The sequence below is a fragment of the Stegodyphus dumicola genome, chromosome 4 (genome assembly GCF_044657685.1).
Source record: "Stegodyphus dumicola isolate Sdum_Otavi_A_Nest chromosome 4, ASM4465768v1".
NCBI lineage: Eukaryota > Metazoa > Arthropoda > Arachnida > Araneae > Eresidae > Stegodyphus > Stegodyphus dumicola.
Genome location: NC_140771.1, coordinates 115,478,550 through 115,496,977, shown reverse-complemented (window position 1 = coordinate 115,496,977; position 18,428 = coordinate 115,478,550). Strand labels below are relative to the sequence as shown.

The following is an 18,428-nucleotide window of genomic DNA, read 5'->3' as shown; positions in this document are numbered from 1 at the left end:
ACATTTAAAATAACAGTTCACATGTATATAAGAACATATCAACATGCCGTTAATTTTACACATTTGAAAACATACATTAGTAGTACATTGTTAACTTCTATTCTTTTCAAAGCAAGTGCCAATTCTTTCTACATTGAAATAATACTACATTTCAAAAAGTCTTTCAGACTAAAACTTCTTTCTTGCTAGAATGTTTTAAATAAAATTTATACAATAACTTTTTACAATATTTAAGTCTTTACACAACGCTATTATACATCAACTTTAGTTTTACGCACGAGTAATTTAACAACATAATACGAAAATCGGTCACAACTCATTTCTCGCCCTTTTGGCGATAAAGGTAGACCTCGCATGAGGTAAAACTTCTTGAAATCTGCCACTTGCAGTAAGAATGAAAGATTAACTTAAGTTTGCAAAGTAACATAAAATTTTACTTATCTTTGTAATATTCGGACATCCTTTTCTGGGCCCAGTCTTTAAAGGTACTGCAAATAGTAGCTTGGTTTATCCTCCTTCTTGTACGGGCTCGCCCTTCAGTGCTTTCCTCTGGAAGCTTCCTTTTTTCACCAGTACGGCCACCCTTGAATACTTTCCTTTTCTCCTCTGCTTGTGGTCTTTGCCGTTTGATGGCAGCTGGTCTTGGCGGAACCGGGAAACTTCTGTCGTGATCCTGCTTGGACCTCGTTGTTGGCCGTTCAAATTTTTCTTGTACTTTTTCCTCCGCCGCTGATGGCCCTTCCGCAGTTCGGCGACTTTTGCTGCGGAGAGTTCTGTCGGATGAGTAGATCTTCCGTTTTAAAGCCGGGTTATAGTTGCCGTCATTTCTCCTGGTCCTCTTCACATACGTCGTCCTTCTCCCTTCTTCATTCTGGGGGTGTTCGTGAACTCTGTTTTCTGGACGGTGGAACGGCTTCTTTTTCTTGTTACCTTCCATTTTTCCGCGGGGCAATTTTCTTTTCACTTGCTTCTGTCTCTCATTGGCTTGCCCTTGTACTTGTCGTTTTTTCACCTCTGGAACTTGTACCTGCGGTCTCTGCCGTGCCGGATCCTGCAAAAGATCTGAAAAGATTTGCATTTTATTACGATCGAAGTAGGGCTTGATTTGATCAATGTTTGCGGAACAAGTTTCACCATTTCTGGCTTTTAACACTACAACAGCGTGAGTTATTTTTTCTATAACATATGGTCCTTCAAATCGTGGAAAAAATTTGGCAGTTTTATCTTCTGGTGCTGAAGAAAGTGAATGCTTAATTTTTAAAACTTCATCCCCTACTTTATAAGTTACTCCCCGTCGTTTCAAATCATAATATAATTTCTGTTTTCTTTGTGCTACTTCCGTATTCTTTTTTGCTTCTTTTATTAGTTTTTCTATATCACCCATTTTAAATTCTGGGGCTCTTTGTTGCACATAAAATAGTTTATCTAACGGTGTTATAATCTTTCTGCCTAGAAATAACTCAGCAGGAGTTTTGCCCGTTGTATCATGTTTTGCGGTCCTAAGGGCGAAAGCAAATTCATTGACATAGTTATCCCACCTTTTATGAAAATTTTTAACATAACTACGGATAATTTTCACTATATTTCTGTTGACCCGTTCCGCTATATTTGATTGCGGCCGATACGGGACCATTTTTAAATGACGTATGCCCAGTTTTTGGCACGTGTCTTCAAATATATTACTTACAAATTGAGGAACATTATCCGATATAACTTTTAGGGGCGCCCCGTATTTTAAAATATATTTATTTAAAATAGAATCGGTAACTAATTTCGAGGAGGCTCGTTTTAAGGGAACAATTTCGGTCCATTTACTAAAATGATCAACCATAACAAGGAGATAGCGACTTTTATTTAACTGACTTTTTGGGAAAGGGCCCAATAAATCGATGCCAATTATTTCATTTGGAAATTCGGATTTAATACTATTTAGAAACCCGGCCGGGCGGAAATTAATATAATTAACGGCTTGACATGTTGGGCAGGACTGGACATACGCCCTTGTTAACTTTTGCAGTTCAGGAAAGTAGACTGCCTCGCGTACGCGTTGGATAGTTTTTCGAATACCAGCATGAGAAGCTAAAGGGCTGTCATGGAGCTCTTGCAGGATATTTAATCTAAGACTAGCTGGGATAACAGGTCGAAATTCGTTGTTGGAATTCGTAGTTTTTGTATAAAATAATAGACCATCTATTAGTTCGTAATGGGCCGCCCTATTTCTTATCGCCACAATATCTTGGTGGCTAAAATTTTCAGGATCCTTCAAATACTCATAAATACTTCCAAACTCAGGATCCTTACCCAGTTCTGTTATTACAGTTTCTCGGGAATTTATTGTACACGCTGTCAGCATTGCCATCTTTACAGTATTGCCTTGTTCGTCTATTTTAATCCTTGATAGGGCATCTGCTACGATATTTTCCTTTCCAGGGGTATGCTTGATTACCAGATTATATTCTTGCAGCTTGAGTGCCCATCTTATTAACCTTGGGGATAAATTTTTCCCTGAGTACAATCTAGTTACCGCCGCATGATCAGAGTATACTGTTATCGGCGCCTTTCCAAAATAGACTCGGAACTTTTGCACTGCTAACAGAACTGCAAGTGCCTGTCTCTCGGTCGCGGAATAGTTTCTTTGTGCTTGATTTAAAGTTCGGCTAAAAAATGCCACGGGCTGCTGATTTTGCGAAAGTACCGCTCCTACCGCATAATCCGAAGCATCCGCTGAAATTTCTAAATTTTCATCCTTTTCAGGAAATTTTAACACAGGGGCTTGCGTTAATGCTTGTTTTAATTTTTCGAAAGCACTATTGGCTTCGGCCGTCCACGAGAATCTTGCCTTTTTCCTTTTTAATTTTAACAATGGCTCAGCGATAGCCGCAAAATATTTTATAAAGGACCTATAATATGAACAAAGTCCTAGGAAAGAAGAGAGCTTCTTTGCCGTGTTTGGAGTCGGATACTTTTGTACAGCGATTATTTTTGATTCATCTGTCTCGATCCCTTTTTGAGATATTTTGTAACCTAAATATTTTAATTCAGGGGCTGCAAATTTGCACTTTTCGACATTAACTTTTAGACCGGCCTCATTTAATAAAGAAAACACCTGTCTTAAATCCTGTACATGTTGGTCTAGATTATCACTAGTAATAATGATATCGTCTAAATAGATAAATGTGGACTTTCCAAGAACAGGTCTTAACACAATGTCCATGCATCGCTGAAATGTTGCCGGGGCGCCTGAAAGGCCAAACGGCATACGCAAAAATGCATAAGTGCCAGACTTGGTTATAAAAGCATTCTTAGGCACGTCCTCAGGCCTCACCCCTATTTGAAAATAACCAGTCGTTAAGTCTAAACTCGTCGTATATTTGGTGGATGTTATGTTCCTTAGAATTTCTTCAATAATAGGTAACGGATATACCGGATATTTAGTTATGGAGTTTAATTTACGGTAGTCAATTGCGAATCTCCACCTTTTTGGATGCTCCAAAGGATAATCATTATTTTTCTTACATAAAACCACCGGGCTAGCATAACTACTTGAGATGGGCGTTATGATCTTTTTACGTAGCATATCGGTAATATGCCATTCTATAATTTTTTCCTTATTCTTATCATACCGGTATGGTTTTTGACGAACTGGCAATGCATCTCCGGTGTCAATACTATGGTTAGTAACCTGAGTAAATCCTGGAATATCACTAAATAACGAAGCAAATTCACTTACCACTTGTCGGATTCTATCTTGCTCGTCATTAGGCAGGTGGTCAAGATTTAACCTTGGCGGTTCAACCTTTTCTACACGCACTGGTTTCATTGTCAGCTTAAGGGACGCTTCATTAAAATCCAGTGTAGCTTGTGCGCCTGAAAGAAAGTCTATTCCTAAGATCAAATGTGCTTGCAGATTCTTTACTATAAAAAACATCACCTTTACTTGTTCGTCCTTGATACGGATATACAAAGGTACTTTACCTACGCACTTACATTTTTCTCCTTGCGCCGCTAACACTGTTGTATTATCCGCATTATATATGCGGTATTTGCGAAAATACTTTCTAAAAAAGACTTCTGCCACACAGGAACACTGCGCGCCGGTATCCAGGAGTGCGGTGGCTGGGATATTATTCACCAAGACTTCAATCTTCGGAAGAGTCAAATTTTTCACCATTACTGTATTTAACTTGTAGGAAGAGGGGTTTTCGTGGCCTTCGGATTTCCGCACCCTCTCGTCAGCAGAAATCCGTTTTAGTTTAAATTATTTTTTCTTTCCGTGCTTTCCTTCTTTTTCCCCTGGCCTTGAGACTTTTTTTCCTGGGTTGCTATTGAACTGTCGACGTTCGCCGGCTGTTTTTGAATGCTCGGGTTTCCTTGCCCACTGATTCGCTTTTTCTCCGTAGCCGTATGCTTGAGTTTGCTGTAGTCTTGGCGTACCAAATTGGTTTCGCTGTTGATATTGGCGTCTTCTTTCGACGTCCGCCGTTCTTCTACTTTCAAACTGGATTGCTAGCTCAAATAACTTTTCCAGTGTAGTCGGATTTCTTAATTCAATAAAGTCTTGCACTTGGGGCAGTAACCTCGGCAAAATCACTTGAATTATTTCAGGATCCGGACGGTTTCCATACAAGAGCTTGAAAACGTGAATTTTTCTTAAAATAAAGCTCGAGAGGTTTTCGATTCTTTGTTGATATATACTAAAAAGTTCTGTTTCTAATTTCGCACGATCCCTTACAACAGGGAAGGCTTTTAGTAGGGCAGTCTTGAAATTTTCGTAAGTATAGGTGGGACTTCCTGCTTGACCCAAGAGACTTCTGCCGATACATTTGAACCAGTTAAGCGCTTGGCCCCTCAAAGCGCTGGTAGCTAAGGTAACTTTTTGAAACTCGTGCACGGGGTAGAGCATGAAGTGGTCATCCAATTTTTCCAAAAAACTGGTTACCGGTGAGTTTCCGTTAAATGTTGCTTCTGGTTTCATCGAAGTGCGCATGGTCTGGACGATGTAACCGAATCCTTCCAGGGCGGCAGCTGGCATTTCTGGATTCTGAGCCGTTTCTGCAGGCAGCACAGGTTCTTCTTGAAACTCGGCCATGGTTATTCTTCTTCGTTGGGCGCCACTATCAGGTTCAATGTTCCTTCTAACCTTCTTCGGGAACATACAAGGACCTGACTAGGAACAGAGAGCTTACTAAAGCTATGTTCACAAATTGTAGTAAGTAGACAGGATACAGACGAAGGGTATACAAAACCCTTTATTTTTCTCTATATACAATAACTTCCGTACTTCGGAATACAATGACCCGCCACTCGGGGTCTAACGTAAAAAGTATAAAAATAAAACTAAACTCTAATTTAACTTTAGAATAATACACGTGGAAGATTGGCCTTATAATAACAGGAAGCGTATGTAGCACAGAGACTGTGAACACTACAATACGTTTAATTTATCAAGAGGATTAAAACCTCTGGCCTGGAAGGCAAATAACATATGCGTAACTTCTAAGGTAAGCGGACTGCTTCGAACTCACTGCTTCCTCTCTTTCTTGCTTGGCAAAAAGCCACAACTTAAGTACTTGGCGTTCGCCAGACAAACTTTGCATAAAAACCTTCACGCTTATAATTCTGGCCGGAAGTAGAAAATAAGAAGTGATAGTAAAGATTTAAAATAAAATAAACGTTAGTAAAACTTAAGATCCTTACACATGGAGACCGAGTTTGTGCAATTCTTTGATTTGTTACTTGCGTAGCGCCGATTTTTTGGCCAAACATTGCCATTACATAGAGACAGAATAACAAGACAAAGAATTGCACAAACTCGGTATCCATGTACACATCGACCTATTTTCACTTAAAAAAAAATCACAGAATTGTACAAAAATGGCATTGCGCACTTCCTTGACTTTAGCCATGTACATATCGACCTATTTTCCCTTAAATAAAACAGAGAAATGCATAAAATATGCCTTACACACACCCTTGAGTTTGTTCATGTACACACTTAAAAAGTCAAAGGAGCACCCAGTTCTACAGTAGAGGCAAACAAAAAATGCATAATCTCAACAAACTACATTTTAAACCAAACAATAACATAAAAAAGGAAAAACGTGTTATGTATTTAAGCACTACACAAAGCAAATATCGGTACAACTCTGATATACGCCCTAATTTCGCCAAATGAGGCGAAATGTGTTCTGCGCTGGTTTTTGGCGCGATTGCATGTTGTATGGCAACCCTGTTGACGTGAAAAATCTTTCGCTGGAGCTCGCTGGTTCGCGTCATGCTCTGTGTCTGAGAAGATAGGGGAAAAGATAAAATGGTGGAAGTTGTTGAATTGAAGTTCGGCAAAAGGAAATACCATCATGGCCATCCTGTTGAGGGACAGTGGGTATTTGGAGGTGTGGAAAGAGGGTCTGGGAGATTATTTTTAATGGCTGTGCATGATAGAAGTAGGGATTTGTGATTTTATTTATTTGTGAACCATAGTATGAATTTTCTGGATAGTGTGTCTGGCTGTTATATAAATAGGTACAACTCTGATAAACGCTCTAATTTCACCAAATGTGGCGATATGTGTTTTGCGCTGGTTTTTGGCGCGACTGCGTGTTGTATGGCAACCATGTCGAAGTTGAAAAATCTTTTGGTGGAGTAGTTTAATTGCTAGTTGGTTCGTGTCGCGTGTGTTTTTGAAATGGCCTATGTTGCGATGAAAGACGTGGTGGGAAGGTTTCAGCCACGTATTTTAGATTGTGTGCAGAGTAAATTTAGTATGAAAAGGTACGATGTTGCAGTTGTTAACGAGTCTTTTGTTCACGGATGTATTTATGGGGATCGTAGTGTATTTTTGGAATTTCTGTGGGAGTCGGGACTTTTAAAACGGAGTTTGATGTGTCCGAAATGCGGAGCTGATATGAGAATTCAGACGAAAAATGGCGTTTCTAATAGACTTGTGTGGGTTTGCAGTAAAATTGTTGCTAATAAAGTATGTGGGTGTCAGCGGAGTTTAAGGTTTCGATCTTGGTTTTCGTGTAGCAAGTTAACGTTGGAGGAAGTTTTTATTGTTACTTTCGAAATTTTGAATCATAGGAAGGCATGTGATATAGCAAAATCGTGGAAGTTTTCTTCACAGACGTTGTGTGACTGGCGAAATTTTATTAACGAATGTATTTTGGACTTTGTATGCTCTGTATCTGAGAAGATAGGGGGGAAAGATATTTCTGCTTTTAAAAGAAGCTTTCATTATGGTAAGTGCATCTTATTTTATTGTTTTTATTTTGTAGAATGTTATATTCATTGTTTTTTGTATGAATTTCTGTTTTTATTATTGTTTTTGAATTGTCTGAAATTTATTTTAGTTTATTTTCTTGATTTGTTTTTAGTGTAGATTGTGCAATTCGTAGATGTTTTTTAAAGTTGAAACAGAACGTTGTGTACATGGTATTCTTTGAAATTTATTGTTGTTATGTTAATTTATTAAAGCGAGGTGTGCGTAGTTCGTAGATTCGTTCGTTGCCTATAGTGTGCCATTCGTAGATGTTTTTTTAAGTTAAAACATGTCGCTGTGTACATGGATTCTTGTCAAATATTTTTGGTTAGAAACTTTACGTTTTTGCTATCTATTTTTTTTTTTTTTTTTTTTTTTTTTTTTTTGTTTTTGTTTTTTGTTTCGGATTTTTAGCTTAAATTGTGTGTTCGAAACGGGGTTTTTGCATGTGATAAAACCGCGTTTTTGGAGACATTTTAGGCTTTAAGTTTGAAATCTAGACAAAACAGTTAGATAGTAATATGGCAGCGTGGAGTTTGGCTAGAAATTTGGTGACTTGAGGGCGTATATCAGAGTAGTTCCCAAATACCTACTTACTTTATTTAGAAATTTGTTCGTCTTCAGTCTGTGGCACACAAAATTCCTTAACAGTATCCAAAAACTTCCTAAAATTATCTGAACTAGAATCCGTATATCGGCGTCGCCCCATAAATTCACAAAAATAAGAGCAAAAAATATACTACGTAGTTCTGGACTGTTCAGAAAATGGCTACTAAGTAAACCTTCATTTGCACACCAGTCAATTAATGCACTTTTCCCCTTTCGTTCCAAATCGTACAGAAACTTCAAATTAATCTTACTACATTCAGCCATTGTGCCGTCTAAACAGTGAAACGAGCAATGTACTTCCTAAACAACACACACCACAAAAGCCCTTGCAAAACAACGCATGATTCAAAATTTCCCGGAATAATGCAAATGATTACGTCATAACAAGGTTTCCATAACATTCAATTACAGGTTACCATAAATGATACAACACCTTGGCGATAAACGAAACAACAATTTGGCGATAAATGAAACAACAACTTCGCGATAATACAAGGGGTACCCTAAAGTCAACTCTAAGCCTCAATTTCTTAAACTTAACCTCAAAGGAACTAGTTACTTGATATAGGTTCCGGTGAATTAAAAGACTGTAACTGTGAAACCTAAGTCATCAAATATATTGTTGTTCTTTCAACATAGCAGAAGCACTTCATTAAGAAAATAGTGAATAAAATTTTAATGATATTTTAAAACACAGATTTCCTTTTTCCTTTGCTTCATATCAAACTAGCATTCAGTTACTAGATATGGAATTATATTCATCCGAAACTGGGTCAGTTATTTTAAATTATCGATATATGAGATTAAAAAAAGATTATGATTACAATAAAAATAAATAATGGTAATTTACCGATCATCCTTTCGAGAAAATCGTAATCGATTATTTATGTTTCCAGCTGGTACTAAAAGCACGATAAATTTCACGACACACTGTTCAAATATACATCCACTTTACGACATAAACAGAGAGATGCTATCTAATTGCAAATGCCGGAAATATATCAGGATGAGACCTACTGGCTCAACTACTTGGAAAAGAAATTAGTTTTTTGTTATCTTCATTTTAGAGTAGAAAGGGATAACGGATATTTAGTTTCCTTCCTCCGGAACACAAACATTTCTTCAGAGGGCACTGTCAACCCAAAGTTTCATTAAGACAGCTGCAAAGGATTCACTTTGAGAAAAGATTAAATTTATATTATTTTATTATTAAGAGTTGCTGAAAGCTTAGAATAAGTGTACAATATAAAGGAAATAGCACTTTAAAGCCCAGACTTTCCTTCAAAATTAAAAATTTCCTTAAATTTCCTTCAAAAGTTCAACTTTTTCTTCGGTTTAAGTTCAGAAAAGGGATAATTAGCTGCATTATCATTTTATTTAGGTTATTTCAAAATGGCAAAACCTGAAGCCTAAAGAGAGGGATGCCTTTGGTGAAGATTTACCGAAGTAAACTGGCTCGTATTAACGTTTACCCAAGGATTTGGTTTAGTTTATTAGACTATGACACATGAGACGATTAAAGCACATGATGCCTACCTGTCTAGGGAAAGGGATGCTTTCGTGGAACGGCTAAGTAAATCTGGCTCGTATCCAGATTGCACATGGGAAAAACTACAAACATGCCCATGCAGCCAGTCCATTCGCCTGGAATCGAATCTAGGTCGAACATTTCGTGTCCAGAGACTTTACCACTCTTTCGTTTGCAGGCAGCTTAGTCTATTGGAAAAAACCACAAAAATCAACAACATAGCCAACCCACTGACTTGTGCTAGAACGCGGAACAAACAATCAGCATTCAAAGGTTTTAACCATTTTGGTTATTTGTGGGCTACATTTTATTTACATTTTGACGTTAAAAACGTCTCTTTTTTCCATTTTCAGTCATTCATTTTTTACTTTTTTATACGAAGTAAAAAGGAAGCATTGTAATCGCGAAAAATTTCATTGATCAAAGAAAATATCCATTTTGATCGCTATCGAATGCAATTTAACGATGTTATTGCGTGACATTTGTACATAAAGATAGAATAAAGGACTCTTTTTCCCCAAAAACGAATTATAAAACTGATTTAAAATGAATTCAGAAGAGTTTTTTCGTGGCGCCTGTATGTATGTATCTCGCATAACTCAAAAACGAGTAGACTCAGAACGTTACACTTTTGTATATAGGACTACTATAACATGCAGATTTGCATCTCCTATTTTGGTTGCAATCGGCCGAACCAAAAGTATATAAATAAATATAAAAAAATACGATGGCTTTGCTTTTCGCGAGCACGCAACCTTCAATTAATTTTCTGCAATTCAGGATCTTCCCCCTAGACCAGTACCTTCTAGAATTTGCCAGTGCATTACGTAACCGCTTCTATAAATAACGAATGCGCGCCATTTTGCGTCAGAAGCTCGCCTCTCCTCCTGTGCTTTACTCTTCGCTGCTCTGTCCATCCTTCTTTTCTTTGTTAGAATGTTATGACGCAGAAAGTCAAAATTTAATTGTACTTAGTAACTCATTATTGAATATGTAATTTGGAAAACTTCGTCGGAAAACGAAATTGATCTGCTATTTGAATTAAATAAATATGTGCAATTAAAAGTGAAATTCCTCTGTGTGTCTTCTTTGGATATCGCCTTACCACTCTGCTAAAACCATGCCTGAACTCTGATGCCAAGCTTCACGACTGCCAAAATATCACATATATACTCTGTTACTGGGCTCAGTGAGCTTAGTTTCTTTATTTTTATGTTGGTAAATTGTGCAATTTTTGCTTTAAAAATAATTGAATCATATTGCTCTTATCTTCCGGTTCAGGTTTTTATGCCTTTAGTTAACCTGCATGTTATAGTTGTAGAGTTATCAACAATTTAAAAGCTGTTTATGTGCGGCTAAGCCTAATTTTTTTTTTTTACCATAGCAGCAATATTTGTTTATATTTGAAACTTAGCAGAATAGTGGATTTGCTGCCAATCTAGAGAAACTAAGCTTGGCAACAACAAAGTAACGTATTCTTTTATTATTGTGAATTAAATTATGCTTAATCTAGAATTCTAATTATTCTAGAATTATAATTTAAGTTTTTAAATTATCCCATATATTGACTCAGCATAGCGTCCACAATAAATTAAGTTAGTTTCTACGTCTTCTGTGTTTTTGTGCCGAGCTAGATCAAAAGTAAACTTTCAGTTTTGTGCACAGAAAAACCTGCCTTCTGGCTGCTAGCCGAATGACTTGTTTTTGCGTAGTAACTGTAATTTTAATTGTAAAAAGATGTTTTTAATTGTTTTAACTGTATTTGGTGTTTTATGTTTTTCTATATCTCACTTTTTAATATAGATATTTTAAGCTTTTATGTATTTTTCCTTTTTCGCGAACTGAATTAATTGAATGAGAAATGTATCTCTAATGAAATTCGAGGATATAAGTTTAAATGAAAGGCAGGAAAATATACGTATAATTCAATATTCCGTACACGAAAGTCATGTGGTGTACACACCAGATTTGTTTTTATTGTTGTTATGTTATGCACTTATCATGCATGCTATCTGGGAAACGAAGTCATTTTACAAGGCATAAGAACTTTAACATTTACGCTGCCTGACAAATTACAAATTCTCATAAGTGTTTTCGTTTCACCTTTTGTACAATCTTTAATTTATCTCTCGAAGTAAAAACATACTTTGCTTATAGCCGAGGGATTTAAAAGCGAATACATATACTTCTTTATAGATTTATTTATATACTTTTAGTACCATATGTGATTAATGTAATAAATAACACATATAATACATGCTATACTTTAACTGAGCCTAATAAATTGAATTTGTACTTTTCAATTTTTTTACTTTTTACATAATAAAAATTTTCATGTGTTCACAAGTTTTCCCTGTTTGTATATCATATTTTTAATGCAATATTTTTATAACTTGTTTTTGTAAAAATGAAAAAAAATTTCACAATTCATATTTTTATGCTGGAAAACTAAGACAAATAGGGAAAAGAGACAATTCAATGAGACTCTTAATTATATTAATTCGTTAACTAATTGATAAAGTACTACGCTTCCAAGTCTCAGTGAATTAGTCGAAACGAAATTTGTCTTGGATATCTAATTAATCGACCAGGTATGGAGTTTCAAAACACTTTTTCCCTTGACAAGTTCTGTTATGAAACTCCAAACGAGGGAGATTAATCTTTGCACATTTACTTTCTTAATTTTTAATTTCTACATTCAAATCAATGTCTTAGTTCGTATGTTAGATTTTTACTTTGCTGTTTTCATGTATTATAATACTTGGTAGAATTCATGTCTTCTTGCTGATGAGTTGGATCGCACCTTACTTTTAAATTTCATTTAAAATTTAGCAGCACATTACGCTAATTTATTCCTTTTAGTACAATCGTACTTACTTCTTAGCTCGTTGACTGCTTCTTTAATGATAAGTTTCGAGACGTTTGCATTCTTATTATTATAAATAAATAAATATTTTTTAACATCATAGATTGCACAGTTTGGAAAAGTTGTTACAGTGGCAGCTAAAAATTAGTTTTTCAAATACTTTTTCACGTATTCAAATCTATGCTTTAGCTGAATGAGTTTTCCATTTAAATTCGAAGAGGAAGTAATTCCTTGACCTATTTAAAGTTATGAGCTAAGCTGTTTAAATTTGTATCATTCAGGTCTTTGCCAGTACATACATATACTGGTAAAGACCTGACCCAGAATTTTTTAGCACAAAGATAGAAAGTTAATTAAGTGCTGCTATGGTTTTTATGGGGTACCACTTATTCTCAACCAAAATGAGTTTAAAAAAAAAATTAAACTACTCATGCTAGATAAAATAAATCATAACAAAATTAAACTAAACCAGTAATTTAAGAGTAATAAAATTACAAAAACTGACCAGTATAGAATATAATGAAAATATAATGGGAGGCAAATATTAAATATTGAACAGAACTTTTGTTCGGAATCGTTCTCTGTTCAGTTAGACCAACAAAACTATTATGACATAATTAAATGTTTGATTTTGTTTACACTGTAAAATATTTTAATACTAATTTTAATAAACATTCGACACAACGATTTTGGGCACTAATGATGAGTTTTGTTTATTAAAAACGCATTTAAACGAACGTTTTACAAAATATTTTGAGACTGCTGTAAAATATTTTTAAAAAATTGAAAACTATTTAAGGAAATATACATTTTTTCTTCGAGCCCAGATATTCCACACATCAGCGTTACTAGTATTTATTCATATAAAACCCAATTAATCTTTCTCTCTGCTAAAAACGTAAACGGAACGTTTTCATTCAATTAATTATAAGGATTTTTAATTGAAAATTGAGTAACTTTTCTAAAGTGCAAAGCATAAGAAACTGAAATATATTCGCATTCGGACCACAAAAAATATGTACCAATATCTATTTTAGCACATTTCCATAACAATATACATAGATTAATAGTAACACACTTTTCAGTTTAATTTCGGCGATTCTTAGTAAAGCTGTAAAAGAATAATAATATAATACATAGTTTAAATAAAATTAAACAATTAACAACACTGAATTACAAATTTATCATATGTTAATTCTTAGTTCGGACATTCTGCAGGTTACTAAATCACAAAAGTATGTATTTTAAAATACATTTGAAAAAGCATTCCCTGAGTTAAAACTTGAATAAATACGAGTCATTTCTCATTTTGCGAAGCATGTTTGATCCGGTTTTGGAATTCAAGCGAAGCTAATATGTTCAAGTCATGTTTCATTTTACAGCTATATAGCGCTTTTCAGAAAAATAATATTCTTCTCAATAAAAGTTTTACAAAACTCAGTTATAATAAGAATGTTAAGATCAACCGAGAACTTAAGTGTAGCTCCTAGACTAAGTTAAACCATTTTTCATAAAAATTTGCTATTTTGTGGAGATTAGTTTATTTACCAATATTTATACGATTTGCACAATTATAATAATAGTCTATAGTATACTGCGCATTTTGATAAGAAAGTTTCTCTTTAATTTTTCTATATATATAAGTAATTACTAAATGATATAAAACTTCAGTAGCGACATGCAGACATAATGAGTCAAAAACGCTAGCTCACATTTTTTTTTTAAAATTTTAATTAACTGACCTGATTTTAACAATTAAATACTTATATGATTACCTACTGATTTGCGTAGTATAATATTTCGGGTTCAGAAACTCAAAAATTTTACCATTTCTTTTTATATTTCATATCATCTATATATATATAAGAGAGTAATGCATATTGTAAAAAATATTCACTTTTGATTTCTTTGATAAAAATCTCTCATTTGAGACAGATTGCCGGTTTTCAACCCTGTCCGGAATCTAAGCTAAATTCTAAAGGATCAGACTGCAAGTATCTTTTTAATTAACAGATATTTCATTTATTAATATTATCATAAATTCTATAAAAGTGTGCAAAACAAACCATAATTTAACGCAAATCTCTCGAAATGCAGCACGTACATAATCTTTTTTGAAAACAACATAGAATAAAAGAGTATTCTTCGTCGTCCCTTATGCTTTTTAAATAAGGAACAGCCAACGGAGAACAACATAATAAATAAATGATGATAAAAGTACTTATTTCATATATTTTTAGAAGATCTGCACGTAATATGCAGGTTTCGAACCAGTATGAAACATATGTTACGACAAAAAAATAATTTTCTCAATAAATTCGTTATCTATTTCCCATTTAATAAATGAATATCCAGATTTAATCTATGTAACTAAAAAGGAAACTACATTTAGCACTTTTCATCATTTCAACAGATTCATTTGCGATTAAATGATTAAATCATTATCCGTAAAATAAGAGCTTACCAAAATTAAAATTAAAATTACAAATCAGCGTTCAGGTAGAACAAATCAAACTCTATCGGTATTCTTCGTGATTCCGACCGGCGATTTTAACACCACGCATATGGAAGAACGAAAAAAAAATTCCGCAACCATATGATTTAAACAGCTGTTATGCTTCAACAACAGAAGATCGGCACTTCTGATTAAGGTGAGGATAGCTTATTTTGTCAGAATTCTCTATTCCACTTACCTTTCCTGAAAGTTCCTTTTTTTCGCTGATGCAGTCTGCAGTTTCCGGCATCCGGCACGTGATTTAAAATGATCTTTAATTTAAAAGTCCCATTACGGTGCCCACTTGCCAGCGTATGGAGGCTTCATTTGTTCTCTGCTTCTCTCCAGAGCATGCGCAAGTCGAAGGCTTCAGTGAAAACAAAACACCTGATGCGCGTTTCTCAGAGTGGGTTGCCATATTTGGCATCAGAGCTTCAATTTAATACGAATCGGTTTATCGATAAACGATAACATTCGAGTCGGAATTTTTATTGCTCTGTTATTTTTTTGGGGGGGTGGAGGAGACACGATTTGGAGCAATACTATTTTGTTGAATAATTAAGGGGGATTGTTTTCGGCAATTATAATATTGTTATATAAAAATATGAATTATAAAACATAGTCACTTTGCAATACATTTACACATCTTAATCATCTAACCCATGGCTTCTGAAATTTTATTCGAATGAGAACTTTCGTAAATTAGAATTACCTTTTTTTGTTCCAGTCGAAAGCAATTTTTTAACATATGTTACTGCAGGTATATTTTAAAAATACAACTAATTAAAATTCATTTGATTTTATACTGGTATTAAGTACTTAATAGAAAGATTATATGTTTTTAATAATTCAAGGTTATTTAGAGTCAAGATAATCATTATCTTATTAACAAAAAATTGCATTCGATAGCGGCCAAAATGGATATTTTCGTTGAAATATGATACTCGGAACTTTTCGTAATTGCAGTACTTCCTTTACTTGGTACAAGGAAGTAAAAATGCAAGAAGAGCGGAATATTTGTGGGACCACAGTAAACGACATCTTTGATTTTCTGCTAAGAATTAATTTAAATCGCAAAATTTGGATTCCACTGTTATCGAAATATATAACAAGACATGGTCCCTTCGCCGCGTTTAACTATACGCATGAATTTGCCAATAATGGATATTGGTTTTTGATGTCATAAGATTTTCATATCAGTGTGTAATGGAATGCCCCTTAACAAAACACTGCCATATTAAATTTCCTGCAGCTAATGTCATTTCTTTCAAAAGATTCCTAATTTATCAGACACCTTAGTCTTAAAATTTATAAAATTATGATAATGCTTTTTGCCTTTAGAAATCTATTTTTCATTCTGCTTAAAAATATGAATATAATAGTAGAATGCTTAATTCGTCTTTCAAACTTTCATTATTTTATTATAAGCTTTATTTTATGAACATCAGCTGTAAAGGCTTAATTATAGCATTTTGATTTTTATATGACCGATTTTATGAGTACTTCATCGAATTTTATGGCATCCACATACTGTGGACTTTATGAACTTCATTTTAATGAGATTACAATTTTATTTTAATTTTAGTTTATTTATTTCTCTTTTATGTAAATATATTTTGAAATTTATACTTTTAAATTACGATTTTAATGGGGAAAATGTAAACCATTCGATTATTATTATTTAAAATTAAAATTAATTTAATTAATGATGGGTGAGGGACAACACTTGTTATCTTTTGGTAAAGACTAATTGTTCCATTCATCATTGACTGAACTGTCAGTATTTATTAAATAAGTCATTAAATGTTGTTATCATTTAGACTAATATTGTCTTAACACACTGGTTAAGATGTGGGTATAAATCGCTACAGTATTGGAAAATTTTCAATTCTAATTTACTATAATTAAAATTAAAATTTTAACTGAAATAATTTCTTAAAATTTAAAACACCTTTCTCATTCGAGAAACTATCTTTGTTAAACTATCTATCGAAGCAATTTTAACGCACAAGTAATTTTTTAATAATTAATTTTTAATAAAAACTTATTTTTATAATTATTCTTAAGGAATGTCTCAGTTTCCATTTTTCCAGTATGTATATTGGCTCCTTTTTGAATGATATTTATTAAAATATGAACATGACCGAATATACTAATATTTAAATCTAAATGTACTTGAAAATAATTAAATGTTCTTTTAGCCCTCCAATGGTTATGAACTACATAAAATTCCGTTTAAGAAGATGGCTTACTAATTCGCTTCACATGAATCTTTCTGCCAAATGCTGTGTATCCGATTTCTGATTGGATACATTTTGAAAGAAAAGGAATCAAGGTAAAAATTCAGAGAATGAAAGGCTTATTTTGAAATTATAATCAAGAAAAAAAAAATTCTTCATGACATTTTGTGAAGTTTGAAATTTTAAATATCAGTTAAAATGTTTTGTGTAATTTGTATGTGCGTGTATGTAAGTATCACCTGTATCTTCCATCATATAACGCTCCAGTGATCGGAAGCTCAATGCAAAATATTTGTCGGGACCGACAGAATCCATCGCCTTTCTAGCCGCCTTATCACTGTTAACTATGTCCAATTTTCTAGAAGAAAGACTAATATCCAGCAAGGATGGATGGGACAGAAACATATATAGCCAAAACTTACGATTTTCGTAACTTCGAAAGATTCGAGTTTAATCAGTCTAACAGTCAAATTCCGTTTATCACTTCACTGTTCAGTTCGTTTTCATTATACAAGTACTATATTCAAAGCCATTTAAAATTAAGGAAAGGATATTTAGTGTTTAAGCCTTATTTCTTTCTCCTCAGCTCTACTATTACTGAACTCACTTATGACACAGTACATAAGACTGTCAAACGTTATTAATTTGTCCGGGATCACATCCCGAAAAAGCAGGCAAGCTGAATCGGCATTTTCGTTGTTTTCCGCATGTGTAACATAAATACAAGTCAGTTTCCCTTAGAAAATTCTTCACGAAGGCACAAACTGGCAGGTAGTAAGAGTCAAGTTCATATGATTTAGTTACTTATCCAATAAACCACCCAGCAGCATATGCGTGAGGTATTTGTCTGTTCGGGCAAAATGATAAGTGTTTGGTAAGTATATTTGTGCAATGTCGATCTTTTACATCTTAAGATAAAAAATCATTACCTCCTATGAATACCAAGCTATTTCTGTAACTATTAACTTATTTCTTGTTTCAATAGTCTTTAATACATAAGAACGGATCATTGCTGTCTGTTGAAGGAAAAAAATTGAAAGTTCATAGCTGATAACTTTTTTTTTTTTTTTTTTTTTGCTAACTCTAATATTAACACCTCTTGTTCCAGAACGTATACCATGAGGGTAACGCAAGTAAGTTACAACACTAGCAAAATAAATAAACAAATGTACAATAGCACTGCAAATAGAGAAAAAAGTATTAAAAAATAAATAATATATATACACTCAAGAGCCAAAACATTATACCACCTGTCAATAACGAGTTGGGCCACCTTTGGCGCGTAACACAGCTTCAACACGCCTTGGTATGGATGCCACAAGTCCTTGATAGATGGCCGGAGACAGATTGTACCAGATGTTGTAGCAACGGTCACGCAAATCCGAGATATTGCGAATTGGTGGTCTTTGACCTCTGAGCTGCCGTCCCATGAC

The 18,428-nt window shown here is 34.1% G+C and overlaps 1 protein-coding gene across 1 annotated transcript in view; it reads right to left on the bottom strand.

Annotated features, from left to right (window-relative positions):
• LOC118201691 (synaptotagmin-15-like) overlaps positions 1-15,107 on the bottom strand; it is a 94,888-nt gene extending 79,781 nt beyond the window's left edge. The window contains exon 1 of the mRNA XM_035373833.2: positions 14,955-15,107. The gene's annotated coding sequence lies outside the window, so the exon portion shown is untranslated. The remainder of the gene's footprint in view (positions 1-14,954) is intronic.
• Between the last annotated feature and the right edge of the window lie 3,321 nt (positions 15,108-18,428).